The following is a 20,198-nucleotide window of genomic DNA, read 5'->3' on the forward strand; positions in this document are numbered from 1 at the left end:
AAAACAGGAGTATTGGCCAAAACATCGTGCGTGCAGACATAGCTTTGCCTAAACCAAAGAGCGGTTTACTATCACAATGGGGGATGAAACTCATTGAAGGACACCACAAGTGTGGGAATTGTGTGTCCTGCGCTAGCACGATCGATGGAAAAGAATTCCAACATGCCAACATTAAATGGAAACATGTTGGGTTCTCAAATTGTCGGACACGCAATGTTGTGTACGTTGTCATGTGCCAGTGTTCAAAAATTTACATTGCTAAGACTAACCAGCAAGTAAATGTACGAATAACACAGCATAGATCCCGCATTAAAAATAAAGTGGTATCGGCTCCAATGGTGGAACACTTTATTGACAAACAACATGGGGAAAACGACTTCAGATGGTCAGTACTGTATAATGTCAACCAGCTGAAATGCCCCGCTGATTCAGAGAAGTTGCTACTGCATAAAGAAGCGTATTTGATTTTAAAATTCAACAGTGCCCTAACTGGACTAAATGCACTGTCTGAAGTTTCAAGACTCTAACTAGAGAAACGTGCGATTCAAATTAAATTCGAACTGAATGACAACAATCAATCTAGCAATTCAAAACAATCAAAAATGGCTGTCATAACATCTAAAAACCAAACTGAGTTTTCCTAGTAGGTGATTGAGTGAGGTAGATAACCAATATAAAAGCGAAACTGTACGCTAAAAGATGGCCGCTGTGCTAGCTGACTTTTGGCAGGCTTAAAAATGATGTTTGGAAAACTGCATGTCAAAAGATGGCCGCTGTTTGCCAAACTATGTTAAACATATAAAAAAACACACTAAAAGATGGCCGCGATGTCAAAAGGATTGGTGTATTGACGACCGGCACACAGGAGAAACAGGTAATACGACCGATATCTCTAGGCGACATGTGACTGAAAATCTAGATTGTCAGACTAAAATTGGTAACCATGTATACACAGGAAACTGCTAGATACGATGACCCCGAAGTGAGGAAGCCGAATGAGTATACTGTAGACACGCAAAGCACTCGGCGTTGCATCGCTTATGAAATAAAGCAGGTATGCCTTCTCATATGTAGATAAATGTGGGTAGCAAACAAAGGTAACTGACATCAAGGTGATAGAATTTTTATAACTTGCAGGCAGAATACGGCCAACTACTTCACCTTGAGACGTGCAGCACTCCACGCATGAACGCGCTCAATTGAGAGCAGGTATGTCTCTTGAACCGTGATGAAGACAGAAGAATTTTGGAATAAAACAGAGGGGAACAAATTTTAAATTACTCAGTTTTTTTGGTTACAGCTACCGAACAGGCAGCGAGAGAGATAGATAACGTATAAGGGTGCCAACACGAGGATAAAGATCCGAGGAGGTATGCTTAAACAAGGCTTTTGCAAATGAGTTCCTGAGCTTACTGAGAATTGAAAACAAAGGTCCTTATGTATACAACTTACATTGTAGATAAAGACACAGATGAAGTAGCGAGCAAAACGTACAACTGTGGACCGGCGAAATGCTGGAATACAGGTAAAAGTAGTGACATAAGAGAATGGAGGTGAGAAGAGGGGGAGTAACTGAGAATTAAAACTGAGTACTAAAACGGAATTCTTTTTGTTTTACATACACTTTGTAGATAAACAAAAGAGACAGAGCCCTGATAATAACCCAAAAAGTGACGGAATTGGGTTTGAAACACGTCTGCATTTAAAACCGAAATGCATTAAGTTGCTGTATATTGAATGATAAATGCTTTTGTGTTTACTTTGTCCTTTGGGTATAAATTTAATCGGAGAACACCTTGTGAAAACGAATTTATTGTGGACAAAAGTCGTTGTGAAATGTGTAGTGTATATATATATATATGTATTGTGGATTTTTGATGTATTTGTATAGTGAAATTATGTAGAAAGTGTCAAATGCGTTAATGTGTTGTGTTTTTTTCAAACAAGAAATACCTAAAAATAATGAAATAAAAATTAAAAAGGTATGAAGTGGATATACCGAACAAACTATATAGTAATTTTGGTTTGTTTTCCTCAATTGTGAGGAGTGAAAGAAATGTGAGGTTGACAATCTTTTTTGTACAATTCTAATAATTGCTGGCATTCTTTGTGAGTCTTTCTACTGTTTTTGGCCGGGTAATGTGTAAGTCTTTCTACTGATTCACGCCGGTATGTCATTTGACAACATGCACGATTCCATTTAAATGCGGTTTAGACTGCCGCTCTTCCTCCCCTACAGTGAGCGAGTTTTATGCCACGTCCTGTTGGAAGATTCACAGAGCCACCAGTCTACTCATAAGGTAATTACAGCTGTCGTGGTGGCCCCCTGTTGCTTTAGTTATTCAGAACTTTGTTTTCCTTAGATAATGACTCCGGCCAGACTCCGGCCATTGCTCCATTTTACATTTTCAGAGACTCCACTCATTTCCTGTATTGTCCCCTTTGCCAGACGCCCGTACCGTGTATTCATTAACGGCGGGTGAGTTTGTTTTTAACTTATCAGTATGCCAATAAGGTTTCTTTTTGGGCCGCTATCGTATTGTTACATTACTATGTTTGCTGTTTGTCGTCTTAGTTGTTTGGGAATGGCTTCCCCTCCTATGACATATGCATGGGAATACTGAGTCTATTCATTTGAATGACAAATTTGGTTGGCACTCATCTGACTTTGTTTTGGTGAGCATACATATTTATTCTCTTTGGGCACATCTATTGGTTTAGGCACTTTTAATTGAATTGGATTACAGCATTGACTTTCACGGTTGTTTACAGATATCCCCCACCCCCGTCCTGAGGAAGACCCGCGGCTGAGGACCCCAATCACCCTTAAGCACTAGGGTCGAAACGTCGACGCTCCTGAATAGGCCTACACCTTACATCTGCGCCCTCCACACAAGATACACAGATGATGTATACACTGTGAATAATAACAGTGTGAATAACGTTTTACATACAATTGTGTATATGTGGGTAGGCCTGTGTTTTTCAGGGAGACCGCCAAAAATGTGTCTGGTTCCCCCCATTTTGTAAAATATAAGAAAAAGGATTTTTTATACTGCTACTACTGTTTTCCTTCTCTGTTTCATCTTTTCCCCTGAGCACTACCTTTTTCACGCTCTTTTTCTGTTGTGATAACCGTGTAACCATATGACTGCATTTTAATAGGGAATCATAAAGTATATTTGCAATAAAACCAAATGGTTGAATAATTAAGTTTGGTTTATCAACCACTCTTGATCTTTGAAGTAATTAATTTCTTTATGTGCCTTTGATTCCATGTGCCGAAATTAAAAAGTTGCCTGAATTGTTAATCACATTAGTCTAGGACCACTGTTCTTTTGTACTACATGATACCCAGGTCCGTCTGACTGTATAGGGTTACCCCATTTGAGATAATGGCTTGGCGAAGATCAGCGCATGTGGGCATTGCAAAGACTGGGTCTGACAGTAACTAAGAAAGACATAGCTCACCCTTGGAAGGACAGTGACCCCCACCCTGTTAAAGAATGGCACAGGGGGCTTGACTGGCGCATGAGTAGAGAGAAATCAATGTACGAGGGCTAGAGACTGTCACCAAAAACATACAAATCTGGAAGAGATGGGCATACTATCGGGCATTACTAACACATTAGGAAATTCACAATCCGTATACACACGAGATGGCAGTATTTAGCCGGATCTAGGGGTGACCAAGATATTTGCAGCAAGAAGGGGTAGTCTGGGAGTGGGGTGAGGCAAGGGGAGGAGCTAGGGGGCATCAGAGTACAAAAAAAACCCATGTTGCAGTGTTGCCATTCTGTCTTACACTCAGTGATGGAACCATCTTGTCCTAAACAAAACATAAACAATAAAATGTAGTCTAAAAGAAATGCAGCCATGTGGCTTGATGCGTAACAGGGCAGGAAATCTGTGGGAGTGTGTGCACCTTTCCAGTAAGAATTGGAAAAAAGTGGGTGATATGGGGATATATTTACATTCATTCAATATCTTGTGTTTACCTCTTTGGTGCAGGCTTCACTGCTCTAACTGAGAAGTTCAGTATGGCTAACAAGAAGGGCTATGGTGCAGATCAGCTAACGAAAACCTTAAACAACTACATTGGAGAAATCGTTGATCGTAAGTATCACCTCTACTTTTTGTCCTTGTCATAATCCTGTTTGTGGTCAGAGATGTGCGTGGCAGGTGTTTGTAACCTCAATATTACATCTTCTAGTTTTTTGCTTGGACTGCTTGAACGTGTAATCTGAGAGTTGTCAGTTCTAGAGAGATGATACGCACTACGGATAAAGGAAGATAACTCTGCTCATAGGAGTTCATTTTTTAGGGAATTAGATTTTTTTTTCTAGGGCTTCTTTACAGCCAACTGTCCTTCGACTCTAAGCAAAGGTACCTATTAAAATATTTCTTCCACAATATAGCTTATTTCTTTAATTACGGATGTTATCTACTCAATAGAACTACCAGCTGTCTGTTTCTTGTAAATAAAACAAAGAAATCTCAAACCTTTGAAGCTCTGAAAACTCCATAAGTCACTTCTTAAGGCAAACAGAGAGTTTATAATAACCGCCTGGCATTTGCATCATGCTAGCAGAAAGAGAATGGGAAAAGTATAAATGAAATCAATCACTATTTTAATTTTACTCGATCTAAAACTTAACAAGAGAACAGTTGTCATTCATTCAACCACATCTGTCCGAATTTTTTACTAACAGTTTTCCCCGGGTTTTAATGCTGATGTCATTGAAGTAATTAAATCCTATAAAATCTCAGACTCTGCATTCAACTGTTGTCTTACAGACGGTTTTTTTTTTGATAATCAACTTTATTGTTTTTTTTTTTAAACAGGAACATAGAACTTCATTGGGAGCATATCCAGCATTATACTTAAAGAGATTACACCACACACGATCGACAAAGAATATAGTTGACTCAGCAGGATTGGAAGTGACACCCCCAAAACAAAGTACACAGACAGGATCACTTGGAACCTCACACAGGTAACAGGTTGAACCATTTGCCCCACACCTTATTGAATAGCCCAGGGCACCCTCTAGCTTCGAAGAGGGGCTCTTCTTGCGCTCCACACCAATCCACCCCCTCCTCCATTTCCGCACAGTGGGCGTCTTTGCCTGAGACCAAAGCGCAGCTATATCTCTTTTCGCTACCGCCACCGCTGTCCCCAGGTAATGCTTATCTGCCCTGGAGCCATCAAGGCTGTCAAACACTCCCAGCAGCAGGCGCTTCGGGTCATGGTGAACCTCCCAACCTAGGGTCTGTGTAAGCTCGCGCTCCACCCCTCTCTAGAACGGCGCCAGGGCTGAACACTGCCATACCATGTGATAGAAATCTGCTGGGGCAGACTCGAAACCCATGCAGGAGGGCTCTCATATGGGCCCAGAAAAGGCACGCCGGAGTGAGGTATGCTGCGTGGAGGTAGTAAAGTTGGACGAGGCGTAGCTTGGCGGATGTTGTCCGGGTCTGTGCCATAAGGGCGTCCCACCAGTTCACCTCCTCCCACCCACCCCTCCCAGCGAGCCCAAAGCCGGTCTAGGGACGCAGGACCGTTGTTCTCCAGTGCCCAATATATCCGGGAGACCTCTTCCTCCCCCCCCCCCCCTCCCCTCTCCCCAAGTTCCCCATCATCACCTGAACTGAATTCCTGGAGAGTAGTGGGGGATGGAATGTGAGTGCAAAGCGCGTGTCTGAGTTGGAGATATTTGTAGAATTGGGAAGGCAGAAGGGCGTGACGCTTCTGTAGATCAGCAAAGGATCGAATATGGTCTCCCACCCACACGTCTCCAAGCAGTGAGATTCCCCACAAGGTCCCAGTGGTGGAAACCACGCAAGGATGAGACCTCCCGCAGCCATGTTCCATTCCACAGCGGAGTCTGCCTGGTAAGCCTCCTGTCCCATTGCACATGGCGAAGGGCACTGCGCCAGGCCAAGAGCACTGTCCTATTAATAGGGGGTAGAGTTTGTGGGACCGGGCTGCCGTATAGAAAGGCCAGGATTTGCGTGAAGTCCATTACTCTGAGTTCCACCCGGTATGCTGGGTCGGACCAGCCGCCCGCAAACCAGTCATGGATCACAATAAGTTTTGTGGCCAGGTAGTAGAGTTGGAGATTGGTCACTCCCATGCCTCCGTCAAAGAGGGGGGATACGGCAGTGTGCCAGTCGGGACCTCCCCCGCCCCATAAAAACTGGGTGAGGGTGCTGTCTAATTCTCAGAACCAGCTACCAGGGAGTTGGATGGTGATATTCTGTAGAATGTAGAGAAAGCGGGGAAGGATCAGCATTTTAAAAAGCGCACTCCTGCCCAAGGGGTTAAGGGGAGGGGTCTGCCATTTCTTGAGGTCCGCCTTCATCCTAGTGACCAAGGGAGTGACGTTCAGGGCCCATTCGAGCTCTGGCAGAAGGGTAACCCATATACCAAAGTATTTAAATGATTGCCCCCTAAGAGGGATAGTCGCCTGCCAGTCAAAGCACGCCAGAGAAGGATGCAAGGGGACCAGGGTTGACTTTGCCGGGTTAAGTCTCAGCCTGAAAATCCGCTCAAAAGCAGCTTGGATCCAGGCATCTGGGGCCAGAACAGGCCGGGTCCGCCAGAAAAAGCAGGACATCATCTGCTTAGAGGGCTATCTTATTGGTCTGACTATGATCCCAGGTCCAGCCCTGGATGAGAGGATCCTGATGGATGAGTGCCGCCAGGGGCTCCATCGTAAATGCAAATAGGAGCGGCGAGAGCGGGCACCCCTGACGGGTGCCCCCTGCGGATTGGGAACGCCTCAGAAAGCTTGCCGTTAATGAGGACACGAGCCCTGGGGTTACTATAGAGGACTTTAATCAAGCTTCGAAAGCGTGGACCGAACCCCCATCTGTTCCAACACACCCTCTAGGTAGCTCCAATCCACAGTATCTAAGGCTTTTTCTAAATCGATGAATAGGAGCACCAGATATGGGGTCAGGCGATGACGATGAGCCATAGCCAGATGGAGACGTTGAATGCAATGACGGGTGCCCCTGGCAGGCATGAACCCACACTGATCAGGATGGACTAGGCCTTGTAGAAGTGGGCTATCACAGTGGCAAAGATCTTAATTTCCGTATTCATCAATGAGATCGGGCGGTAGTCCGTGCAATCCAAGGATGGCGTGTTCGTCTTTGGGATGACTACGATAGTGACCATATCATTTTCGTGCGGCAAAGACCGTTCCTCCGCCACATTATTAAATAGCTCCACCAAGTGAGGGGCCAAGTCATCACTGAAAGCCGCGTAATATTCTTGGGGCCCTGGCGTCTTGCCTGGGTGTAGCGTTGAGATCGCCCCTTGTATTTCCTCTGGGGTGAAGGGGTGATCCAAGGTATCAGCGTTCTCCCGGGGGAGACAGGGCAGCTGAGTACCAGTCTCCGCCAACAAGTCCACCAGGGGAGTACCCGGAGGGCAAGCGTCATATAAGGACGCATAATAGTCGGCGAAGGTTTGCGCGATGGCGGCGAATGTTACTCGGAGGATCCCGGAATCTGTTCGGATCTCGGGAACAATGCGGCTGACTTTGGAATTCAGACACTAGATTGTGGAGGAGTTTGCCATTTTGGTCGCCCCACCCATAAATGCGTGCCACAGAAGAGCGCCAGAGCATTTTTGCGGATTCCAACGAGATCCGACTTATCTCCTCGCGGACCATCGCAAGTTGTCGAGAGGAATCATCTGTCATGCCCCGACATCCCTCTGACACTGTAACTTTAAATGTCATTCACTATTTAAGACGTGCAGAACAACAGAACGCTGCTTTACGTTCTTGCGTCTAGCTCCTTCCGTTTTGGGTTCAGTCCCGACTTGTCTTGCCTGACTTCCGGTTGGCGTTTGGTCTGTTTTGTTTCCTGTTGGTTTCCTGCCTTCTCCTTGAAGGTGTTTGCGTGCAGCTTATCCTCCATGCCGTACCGGCTGAACAGCTGTTTGTAGGACGCATGTCCATCCTGTCGTCCTCTATTTGCTGTTGTTGCCGTATTTTGCTCTATCTTCGTATATTCCTCTCTCCTTGTACCACGCCCATCTCCATCTTATTCCTCAGGTGCTCCGCACGGTGGCCGGGTTTAATCTCCGCCATCAGGCTGGGCACTGCCTGTTTCGTTTCTTATGTTAACCCTCACTTGTTGCTGGATTCTCCTGTGCACTTCTTCATTCCACTCGTCCCTGGGCCATATGTATATTATTTTTGGGGATCTTGCGTGGACCAGAGTGTGGTGTATATTCAAGCTCCTCTGCACAGAATCACGGTAACAGCGCTATGCGCTGCCTTTCAGTATTATATATTTGGCGACTACTTTGTATGAAGACCTGAATGTATTTATTGTTTGACAGATATTGATGCAAGGTACATGGTAGTGGCCCTCAAACTCGTATCCATACTTACAGAAGAATTGGAGGTTCTCTCAGTGTACTCTCTGGACATACAGAGTGAGCATTACGCTTTAAATACTGTCACTCACCAGCATAGAGTAGGAAAGCGTTATTTACTGTCTTTTGTCTTCTTTGCAATAGAATCACAAACACCTTATTCTACCCTTCCTATATGTTCTACAGTCCAGACAATCAATTGTGGTATGTAATGGTCTTATATGTATTATAGACATGGTGTAGATTAACGTTGTGGTTAGCAAAGATAGACAATAATACATTTCTTCCTTTTCAGCCTACCTGTTATCAAGCATCCATTCTGAAGTTCACAGCCAAGCTCTATTGTCTTCCCCAACCTTTCCTTGTTTTGTTTCCCTGTTTTCCCCTGGCGTGCCATTCAATACTCTAGTGTTTGATAGAGTCGGAAGGCCGTAGGGGAAGGCTGAGGATTACTCTCCGGATTCCTGACGCTCCTGCGGAACCTGCTTGGAAATCATTACATCATCACTGTCGGTGGTCAGTTGGAGTCCCTCCAGCCATTCAGCCTGAGCTTCCAGCTGCACTAGCTGGGCGGCTTGCTCCGTACGTTTCGCCTCGACCAGCCCTCTGGCCACTCCCGAACAACCGCCTTGCTGACCTCCCACAACGTCCCTGGTGAGGGAACAGAGTGGAGAAGTAGTGACGCAGCTCCTGCCCAAGGGATTCCACCAGCGCAGAGTCCTGTAGGAACCATGCATTAAGCTGCCAGGTCGCCCATAAGCCGACGGTGGAAGTTCCGATACGAAGGGAGACGTGGGAGTGATCCGAGATCCCCCTGGGCAATATCGCAGCCCCAGATATCAGTTGGCAATCCGTCGCGGGCATCAGGATTAGATATATACAGGAGTGGGTATGGTGGGCCGCTGACGTGTGGGTATATTGGTCCCTGCAGGGGTTCCATACCCTCCAGACGTCGCAAAGACCCAAGGCAGACGACCAACCAGACATACTCCCTGCAGAGGCAAGACGGTGTGCCGACGCGGGCCCGTCTCATCATGTGTAGGCTGCAGGACAGCGTTAAAGTCTCCCCCAACAACAGTTAGAAAGTGTGGAAGGGAGGAGATCACCAGCGTGAGGCGCGGGAGGGTGGAGGCCAGGAGCACGGGGGAACATAAGTACACAGTAGGTTGAGAGGGTGTCCCTCAATCGTCCCCGACACCGCCACGTATGTGCCCTGCGCGTCAGTCTCAGCTTTAGCCAAGGTGAAGGGTGGCCCCTGCCTGAGTAGAATGGCAACCCCCCCCCCCCCCCCCCCGGGAGACCCGCGCGAAACCAGAGTGCCAGATCCTGTCAAACCCATTGCGGGCCAGGAAATTGCATTGTGAGTCCAAGAGGTGCGTTTCCTGGAGGAACAGAATGCCAGGCGTGTGGTGGTGGGCAGTGCGGAGAACAGCTGTGCGCTTGATTCGGTCAAGGAGGCCGTTCACATTCCAGGCGAGGATGTGGAGAGATCTATTGAGGGTGTAAGCCATCTAGAGGGGTGGCGTGTGGAAGAGCGGAATGGTGTGTAGAGCCATTTTCCAAACCCAGGGAAGCACTCCCCCGGGCCCCAAAGTGAAGATGTGTGGTGCATTGATCTGCCTGTCATCAGCGGGAGCATCAAAGAATGCATGGCTACCAATTGGTACGAAATAGAGCGGCCCATAGGCGGCTAAAAACAACAAACTGTCGGGAGACAACGGTCTTCCCCTCCCTCCCCGCCCCCCAACTCCCCCCACCCTACAATTCTGAAGTGGAAGCATCTGTCGCCCTGAATCAACCCCAACCAACAACTACCTTACAGTGAAGTGACTGCTAATCTAAAACAGTTAGCGAACAATCAATCAGGAACATGGCTGAGCTGGACATCCCTCCATGTATTCGGATGAAATGCTAACAGCTGAAACATGAGTTAGCAAGTGTGAAGCCAGTAATGTGCATCAGACCCAGAACTACTATGAAGCTCCAGACCTCAATCAGCCCCTCAGTAGAGCCAGGGCGGCCCCACTTTGTCAAGTCAGGAGCAGTCCCAGTGTAGAGACTCGAAGAGTGAACTGCTAAGCGTACAACGCCAGGCGTCGATCAGACTCCATCTTCCCCACTCGAGCCCCGGATCACAGGACTGTCAGACAGGTCAGAGCCCGACAGAGCCCACCGCAAAGTTGTACTAGGACCAGGGATACTACCCATATCGATCAGGAAAGTAGCCAGGTTGGGGGAGGCAGGTCCTCGATGTGGAGACTGAGCCGGAGAGCGCTGGGACTGCGCGGCGGGTGATCTGGACTCCTCTCCCCGACGGTTGCCCCTCCTCTGTGACTCGGTCCGGCGCAGTTGGGACTTGGGTGCGTTCGGACTCGGCCGCTCCAAGGCTTTTCGGGCAGGAGAACGGGTCTCCCCAGGCAGGAGGGGCCTCTCCTCTGTTAGCCAAGTCCACGCTCACTGCGGGGTGTCGAAGAAGAAGGTATTTTACTGGAAGATCACCTTAAGCAGGGCCGGGAAGAGGAGACCATAACGAAGACCCATCGCCCTGAGCTTTTCTTTAACTTCGTCATAAGATCGGCGCTGAGTCTGGACCTCCCTGGAATAGTCTGGAAAGACCATGATTCTGGAGCTTTGAAACTGCAGAGGCCCCAGTTTCCTGGCCATTTCCAGAATAGCGTCCCTATCCCTGAATTTGACGATCCTGAGGATGATAGGGCAAGCAGGAGCTCCGGGTGGAGGTTTGGGGGCGAGAGAACGGTGAGCTTGCTCCACCACGAACCAGGGGGAAAGTTTCTCCTTTGGCAGCCAGGAGCGGACCCAGGTCTGGATAAAGGTGTCGGTATGCCCCTTCTCTACTCCCTCTGGAAATCCCAGGAGGCACAGGTTGTTTCTTCGCGCCCTGTTTTCGGTGTCTTCAGCCCTGCGATGTAGCTCCGAGGCCTGTGTCTGGAGACGGGCCACCTCGGATTTGAGGGTACCCACATCATCCTCCACCATGGAGATACGGGATTCCGTCTCCGTGATGCACTCCGTGGCGTTGCGCAGATCCTGGCGAATTAGAGCCACGTCTACCCACACCTCCCCGATCTTGCCCTCTACCGAGGCCTGTGATGTACTTATCGCCTGCAAAATGGTGGAAAGGTCTCCTCCGGCGGCGCCAAGGACTACCAGGGCCCCTCCATCTGGGTCTCGGTCCAAGGTAGTGAAGCGGTCCATTGTGGTTTGTGTTGGAGGAACGGGGTCTGGGTGTTGCGGTTGCTGCCCATGCTCTCGGAGAGGTCAATCCCTTGCGCCTAGAGGGGGGGGGGGCGGGCTGACGCCGCAGCTGCGCCCTCGCCACCCGGTGTAGTGGCTAATCGCACCCCACTCACCACCCAACGTCCACCTCACCTCCGAGTCACTCCCAGGTCAGGTCCAGCAGGGCAGCAGGTGTCCTCAGTCCACACCATACAGCACCAACGGGGAGCACCCCAGAGGCTAGGGGGTGGACCGGGCCGAGGGATCCCAAAAGCAGGCCAAGCAGCAGAGAGGACCCCCAACATCTGATGGGCCCAGGGAAGCCACTGGGGGGGGCAAGAGACGTCAGGTGGGCAGTCACAAGTTTCAACCGGGCTCTGCAGCGCAGAAAATGGCAAGGGAGCAGCCAGGGGAGGGCAGGGGATCGGCCATGCCACAGCAGGCAAACAGCGGGCCCTGGGCGTCCACCACCGTCCACAGGAGAGGGGCGTCCGCCACACCAAAAAAGGAGAAAGTCCACACCAGCGCCCAGTAGTCAGTCCACTGTGGCCGCCCTCCGGGCAGCACCGGCAATCCCCACCACACTGGAGCGATATCAACAACCTCCAGATAGGCAGGCAAGGGGGGAGCGGGCGCGCCACCCGATGAAGATAGCCGACTCACCCCCTCACACCAGCCACAGCACAGCTCCCAAAAGTCTGGACAAGGAGATAGTGCGGGGTACAGCAGCAGCGCCCTCGGTGCGGCCAGCAGCTCCACGGTTCTCCCGGGATGGAGCATCCACCAGCCCAGAGCATCTCGCATGGCCATGGCCAGCCAGATGCACTGCGCCAGCCTGCCGGCGGAGGCCCACGGAATCAGCAGCCCCAACCAAGGGGGCAAGACCCAGCCCCTGACACAAGGCAGGCAGCATGGGAGGCCGATCCGGGCCAGAGCAGGCAGGCACACCACTACAGAGTCCCACAGTCCGGGAGCCCGTCCAGGGGCCAGGGGCCTCGCCCCCCCGGGGACCCGCAGCGGCACCACCCCCAGTCCGGTGTGGATCTACCCTCACCCGGGGGTCAAGGGATGACGAGACGAAGGCCGGAGGGAAGCCCAACCCCTCCGGCAGCAGCAAGAAAGAGCGGAGGCCCTCACTCACCGGGCCAATGCTGTCGGCGGGGGCCCCAATCAGCGCAGGCCCATAGGCAGCGCCCGCAGTGCAGAGAGCCGAGTCAGTCTCCCGGTGCCCATCAGGTCTCGCCCGCATGAGCGGGCCATCCGCCACTGTGCCGGGCCCCAAGCGCCACTTGATCTACCACTGCAGGGTATTCACAGGCAGTGAGGGCATATAGCACGCCAGGTCATCCGGGCAAGAACTACAGGCCCAGAAACGAGGGCCACCATCTTAGGCGTGTGAGGCCACAGGAAGGAGGGCGGCTAGCAGGGCGGCTGAGGGACCGGGCAGCCCCACAACGGAAATCAGAGCAAGGCAGGTGAGTTAGGGAGCCGCAGCAGCCATTTGCAGTGATTGATGGCAGCTGTAGTCGGGCGGATCCAAGGGGGATGACGGAGGGGCTCCGGAGCACTCTTAGAGTGCGACCGCCATCTTGACGCCTCAAGCCACACCCCCTTACAGACATTTTTAAAGGAATGATATCTTTGCCAGCTGTCCTTCCTGTCTTTACTTCAGCCATAAATCTTTCTTTTGAGTCTAGATCTGTCCCTCTTGACCTTAGGCACACTTTTATTTTCTCTTCTTTTCAAAAAGTCTCATGCCGCTCTGTCTCCAGTTTTGAATTTTGGGTCTATTTCTAATATGACATATCTGGCTAACATTTCAAAACAAAGTGTGAAAGCTGAGGGCCTAATTTATATTTTGGTGTGGAGCTCACTTGCAACAGTGAGGATGTTCCCTCCTCGCCAACATAGTGCAGTCTGGCCAATTTAATTCGGGCAAGCCATAGGCTTAATCATGGCAGAGACTTCTCCAACTCCGCCATGATTAAACCTCTCGAACTGCCCTGTGGAGTAAAGGCCATGGGCGACAGACCTGTAATTCCGCTCACCTAATTTAGATGGGTGAAACGAGGTCAGTTTTCACTGCCCATCACCGCCAGGAAAACCCTGACTGGAAGTAGCAGTGAAAACTGCTCAATGTTCCCCTCGCCATGGACTCCCATGGCGAGGGGAGCATTTTCTTTTTTAAACAACAGTTTTGGGATTTTCTTTTTCGAAATAAAAAAGAAAGCAGTTTAGTGTAGAGCTTTGTGATGTTGATGGAGCCTGCACCAAGCTGTGAAAAGCACTGACCAGAGTCTCCGTAACAGCAGTTCCTGTTGGATGTTGGCAACACTGGAGCCCATATTTGATTGGCTTGCTCTGTGCATTTAACATTTTTGGAGCTTCTTGATGAGCGGAGAGATATGATGACGGAATGGTACTCGTCTAATCGTTCTTGCAGCCGAATTTTGCACCATCTGTAATCTTCTCATCAAGTAGGCTGGCAGACCTACATAGAGGCCATCCGCATAATCCATTCTAGCTGTCACAGTGGCATGTATTATGACGCATGGCAGTCCTCTGGCAGTAGATGGAGGAACTTACGTAGGCTTCTCAATTTACCAAAACGGGTAGATGGCACTTGCCTGATCTGGGCCGGGAAAGAGAGGTCCGTCTCCCACATTACCCCCAAATATTTTGCCGTCGCTGCAGGGGTGGGAGGGTAGCCCATTTCCTGCGGCCACCATAGTTCTGCTGGTGGCGGGAGATTCTTTCCAAATAACAGCACCTCCGTTTGCTCAGGATTGAGTTTGTTTGTTATTATTCATCCATAAGGAGACGTCTTTCAGACAGCCCTTGCAGCGCTTAAAGGCGTTGTCCGATTGCTCTTTTAACAAGAACACCAGCTGGGTGTCATTGGCGTAGGATATCGCCTTAACATCCCAGTTGGTTATGAGTGAAAACAGCTGGGCCAAATATATATTGAAGAGGACTAAGTGCTGATTCCTGAGGGACTCCACACCAAATCTGCTTGGGTTTGGATTTGTGGGGTTGTAGGGCAATTTGCTGCGTATGGTTGGAGAGGAACGACTTCAACCAAGCCAGAACCACCCCCCAACCCTGATTTCCTTGAGTCTTTGCAATAATCTTGAGTGGTCAACTGTATTGAATGCCACGGATAAATCCAGGAGCACAAGCATTGCTGATGCCCCTGAGTCCACTGACATTCTTACAGATTCTGCCACCTCCAAGACGGCCGTATCAGTACTAAAACCAGGTCTGAAACCGGATTGGGTGTCATGTAGAATGCCATGTTCCTCAATGAAGTTGGACAGCTGTCTTTGTACCCACTTTACCAACATTTATGGGGCGATAGTTGCTCAAATCTCCTGGTGCTCCTTTGGGTTTTTTCCTGAGGGGGAGGACAAAGGCATATTTCCACATCTCAGGAAAAATGCTGGATGTAAGGGAAGTACTTCAGATATGGGTCAGCAGCTTAATGAGCGAGTGAGCTACTACTTTCCATAGTTTCAGCGGGCAGGGGTCCTCTGGGGAGCCTGATTTACAGCTAAGGATCTGAGCCAGACCTTCGTGCTGCGTAATCGGGGGGAAATTCACGAAACGAGTGCTGTGGCTGGTTGCTCTCTTTTACATCGGATTTAATCGTCTCAACACTTGCTGTGAATGAGTTATGGATTATCTGGATTTTATTATCAAAGGAGTCAGCGATGCTTTCACGTAGCTAGAAGGAGAATTGTGCGTCAAATTCTAATTCTTTTGGCCTAAGGATAGAATTCACCACCTTAAATAGTTCTTCTTGAGTTCTCTGCCTCCTTAATGCTCTTTGCCATGCAATCTCTTCTTGCCTCTCTCATTAGTTTGTGTAGCTCTTTAAGCTCTTTTTTGTTAGCAGCTTTAGCTATTCAATATTTGTAGTTCATAATGATTCTTTGAATGTCACTGTTTGGCCTCATCTGGCTATACATTGATGGTTTCTAGTACAGCTTAGATATTCTGTTGGGAATACCTTGTAGATTACCTTTTAGGTGCTGTCTCCAAGCCATGTTTTGGTTATTTATTTGAAGTTTTTGTAGAGCACTGAAACTACTAGTTGAAACCTCAGAGACCTGGTGAATCAGGGAAGACATATTGTCACAGCAAAGAACACAGCTTGAAGAATGTGCATAGAATGAAGATTAAATCGGAGTTACATCCTTTTGTCACTGGCAATATCCGTGTCTATGATTGGTGGAAAAGCTTTACACAGTATTGTTAAACACTGAAATTAGTTTTAGGTGTATGACTGGCATGTGAGAGAAGTAGGTACTTAGGTGAAGTCAAGCAGAAGCCTGACTGTAGTCCTTTGACAATAGTCCATATGAAAATTGGAACAGGTGCCTTTTACGGTCTTCCTTGAATTTTAAGTCTATTAATCATCTTAGCATGTTAGGAAGAGCGTTCCAGACGGAAGTACCATCAACATCGAGTGATGTATCTATAGATTTTCTAAATGTAGAAGTAAGAGCTGCCAGGAGGTTAGAGGAGGATGATCTTAATTCCCGTATAAAATATAATCTGGCATGAATCAGGAATTAACTGGTGTAGGATACACAGCATGTGGTTTAATTCCTCTTTAGAAACCAGTGTAGTAATATGAGGCCTTAATGGAAATCATGAGTTGTTTTAACTTCTGAGGCCTAAACTTTTCTGTCAGTCTCATCACTACTGTCAAGACCACTCATATTGGTCCCTCCCCTCAGTTCATCAAACAAGTTGCAAAACGAGAATACAAAACTCTTGCCTTCCTTCTTTGCTATAATCTCACTAGGGGTACAACTATCTTTGCTGTGCATCTGCGTGGAGCAGCGCATGTCCTCCTGCGTCGTGAGTGTGTGAGCACCAGATAGACGTATCCCTGATTTCTTCCTCAGCCCTACTTTGACTAGTGTACGGTATGACTCTCAGCCCTGCTAGTAGCCTTTCATTGGTTTTGTTACAGTGCTGCCCTCTAATCCTGTCTCCGCTTCCTTCGTGAGGGGAACGCAACGTCCTCTGCTCATGCTCTAATTCCCGATTGTATGTCCTTTCCATCTCTAGCAGGAGCTCATGCCTCTCTTACTCATGCCGTCTGGCCTGCCTCTTTTGCTGTGAACTACACGCTGGTTTTGTTGACCTGAGTTCGCTTTCGAGTTCACTCTCTGTTTCCTCCTCCGCTACCTGGGCAAATCCAGTAGCAATAAAAAACGTTTTCCCTTGGTGAACCAAATCTCAAGATGAACAACCCAAAATTAGGTTTCTCTGCCAACCCAAATGTAGGCGCCCTAAGTTCTTTTACTGACTAAATTTGCACAACAAATTCATAAAATACAGTCTCTAATACACATAAGTTCCAACTGACAATTATATAAAACAATGTAATCAAACACTTGACACTAATAGACCTCAAAAAGGAGAGACATACAAAAAGACATGAAATTTGTCAATAGGTGTTGCACGTTTCTGGGGTTTCACATAAACACAGTCCTGAGAGTGTATGATTATTGATCTACAGGTTAGGTTTTTTACTCCCTTAATCGTGCCACGGGGCGTCGACGCGTTTCGATGGTTTCAGTAATATATTACAATCTTTATCAAGACTATATATTATTCAGTCTCTCCTACTGTTTGGCACTGGTTGGTTGCCTGTAGTTTAGATCTCCTGCGGATAAACATATTACCGTCAGTGTCTTGTTAAAAGTTCCATTCTACATTTTGCAATACTTTTTACAGTTGATATTGGCAGTACAATTGATATTGGCAGTACACGTATCCTAATCTATCTCTTGTCTATCCACACAATCCGATGTGCCTCATATTGTTAACAATTCATGCCTGTCAAAATAACATATCCTTACTGATTTAATTTCAAAAATTCATATATAACATGTACAGCTAGATTGTATCATCATTGTAATTCATCTAAATGAGAAGTATCTACCCCTTTTGGTTCCATTATCAGGTTCAATTTGACCTTCTAGACTTATTGATACTCTGCCTCTCTGCCTTCTTACTCTATCTTTGGTACTAGCTATCCTCCCTGCCTCATCTCACTAATTTGCACATTTTCTTATTTACCTTTCACATACTACAGATTTTCATGATCTCTCTGCTCAGGTGATCGAATTTTCATCCTGGTCTATGTGCACTGTGAAAGATAGATGTACTTTTATTAACTTTACTGATTGGAGGACACGATTATAGTTTTGTTTTGTATAGTGTCAGTTTAGTGATTTACCATCACATCTTCATTTCTTGTCCTGATTTGTTCATACTAGAAGGCTGTTCCTCTGGCACTTTCTTTTAAAATCAATGTGTTCCCTGTACGTAGATAAGAAAAAGAGGAGGGGGGGGGGGATTTACCCTCAATTAAAGTTTTTTTGAGCTGCACTTAACAAGTAGGGTGGCGCATTGTACTCATAATTACCTTGGGTTAAAAGATTTGGGCCGTGATTAATTCCTTACTCTGTAGCCAAGCCGAGATGCTGTCAAGTTTACTGCTTCTATTTAAATCGGTTTCTGCAAACAAAGATATATATGAGAGTCCTATTTATTCCGCATGCCATATCATTGGGCTCCCTACATAATACTAATTTAACACATCTTACCCCTTTTGTAGAGCTATCGTCACCTGTTTTCTTTAGGGGCCGGTACTTCTATTGGTTACTTGCTGCGCATTCCTATCGAGATAAAGCAAGTAAAGACGTAGGTTTAATTCTAGTTGTTAAAATATGGCCGGTATCCCCTTGTTAACGTAGTTCTATTATGGCCAGGGGTGGGTACTTACCGATAGAAAGCCAGAACCAGGTTTCCCGTACCCCTTGTAGTCCTCGGGTTTTAAGCAAAGCGGCAGCCGGTCGTCATCCGATCCAAAAGCGAAGAGACCATCCGGCGTTTACCCGACCTATTTAAATTTTAACCACGGGTTTTCTATTGGTTATCGCAGTCTTATATCAGCTGAAACCTATTTTGTCCTTCCCTCCCTTGTGGCTCTCCGCACATGTCTCTGGTTGTGTTTCACGCGGGTTCCAAGCCTCGCTTTGAAACACGGCCATTTTTATTATTCAAGCCTCGGTTTGGAGCATTTGGGCTACGTTGTCAAGGCTCCCATAAACATTTTGTTGGTGTCGCTATTAAAGTATACGGTGATGTTAAACCGAGGTCAGTTCTATGAATTACGGCTTTATCTCTTCTTTGCATTCTAGTATGTGACTTTTTACTGCATACTAAAGGCATAATAATATTTGCATATTCTAATCGATGTTATTGATGGAATTAGGAATACTTTTTGTCGCTAGCACCTTTCTTTTTATGTATATAGATATAAGTTTATTGTAAAGGAAGTCCTGTGATTCGCATATCGTCGATTGACTGAAAGTTAATCCTGTGTCAATAGGTGATTTGCGATGCACTCGACGCCCAACCAAGTTATTGATTTTTTAGGGAAAACAATTTGGTTAGTTGGACAGGTAAGGTACAGTGTTTTTCATTGGTTTGCTACAATTTTCATCCAGTCCTCTCTTGAATTCAAACCCTTATTTATTGTATCTAAATAAATCATGAACCACTGTTCTCGTGATTTTCTTATCGCTTCTAGGTTGCCCCCTCTTCTACTCATGCTGGCTTTCTCTAGAATAAACCACGTGAAGTCATAGCATCCATGTTTATTGTTTCTGTAGTGGTCTGTTAGAGGGGCATTTTCTTTTAGGTTTTTGATTGCTGATCTATGTTCCAGCAGTCTAATACGGAGTTCCCTCCCTGTCTCATCCACGTAGCCTTGGCCACATGGGTAAATTAAGAGGTACACTACACTCTTGCTCCTGCAGTTATTTAGGCTTTGAGGTTTTAGTATTTTGCCATTAAAAAGCAGTGTTTTGCTTTAAATACAACTTGGGCAAATTGAACATGATCCGCATTTGTGATTCCCAAGCGCTTTCCCATTTCCTGTCAAGGTACTTTGGGATGGGCCTGATGTGTTTTTGTAAGTGTGTACCAGTGCATTTCTAATTGTCTTGTTCCTCAAGAAGGAGAATAAGGGTTTGGGCAGTGGTACTGTCAATTCGCTTTTAAGGATTTTCCAATTTCGGTTGACTATATTTTTTAGTTTATTGCTCAAACCCGAATATTGGCTCGCAAACACTATCCTATTCTGTTTTTTTTTCTATCTGTTTAGATCTAGAAGTGCGTCTCTATTATAAAATCTGGCTCTTTTGAGGGATTGTTTTATTAATTTTTTCGGGTAACCCCGTTCCCGCAGTTTTCTGTCTGTAATCTCAGCATGGTAATAAAAGTCATCAAGACTCGTACAATTCCGCCTCAGTCGCAGAAACTCCCCAAAGGGAATATTGTCTTTCTGGGATCTAGGGTGGTTGCTTTGGTATTTAAGCAGGCTATTTATGTCTGTTGGCTTAGTGTATAGCTCAACCTCCAATTTGCCTTTTGAGTCTTTTACTTTGATATCTAAAAAATCTACACTGCTATTGCTATAGTGGGCTGTGAATCTTCGGTTTTTGTCACCCAGGTTCAGCCATTCCAAAAAAGAGAC

The 20,198-nt window shown here is 47.1% G+C and overlaps 1 long non-coding RNA gene across 1 annotated transcript in view; it reads left to right on the forward strand.

Annotated features, from left to right (window-relative positions):
- The window catches only part of LOC147729492 (uncharacterized), a 220,921-nt gene that overhangs the window by 96,282 nt on the left and 104,441 nt on the right, over positions 1-20,198 (forward strand). Inside the window, exon 2 of the long non-coding RNA XR_015308319.1 lies at positions 4,012-4,116. This is a non-coding gene — a long non-coding RNA (uncharacterized LOC147729492). The remainder of the gene's footprint in view (positions 1-4,011; positions 4,117-20,198) is intronic.

This window comes from Lissotriton vulgaris, chromosome 2_1, assembly GCF_964263255.1.
Source record: "Lissotriton vulgaris chromosome 2_1, aLisVul1.2, whole genome shotgun sequence".
Classification (NCBI taxonomy): Eukaryota; Metazoa; Chordata; class Amphibia; order Caudata; family Salamandridae; genus Lissotriton; species Lissotriton vulgaris.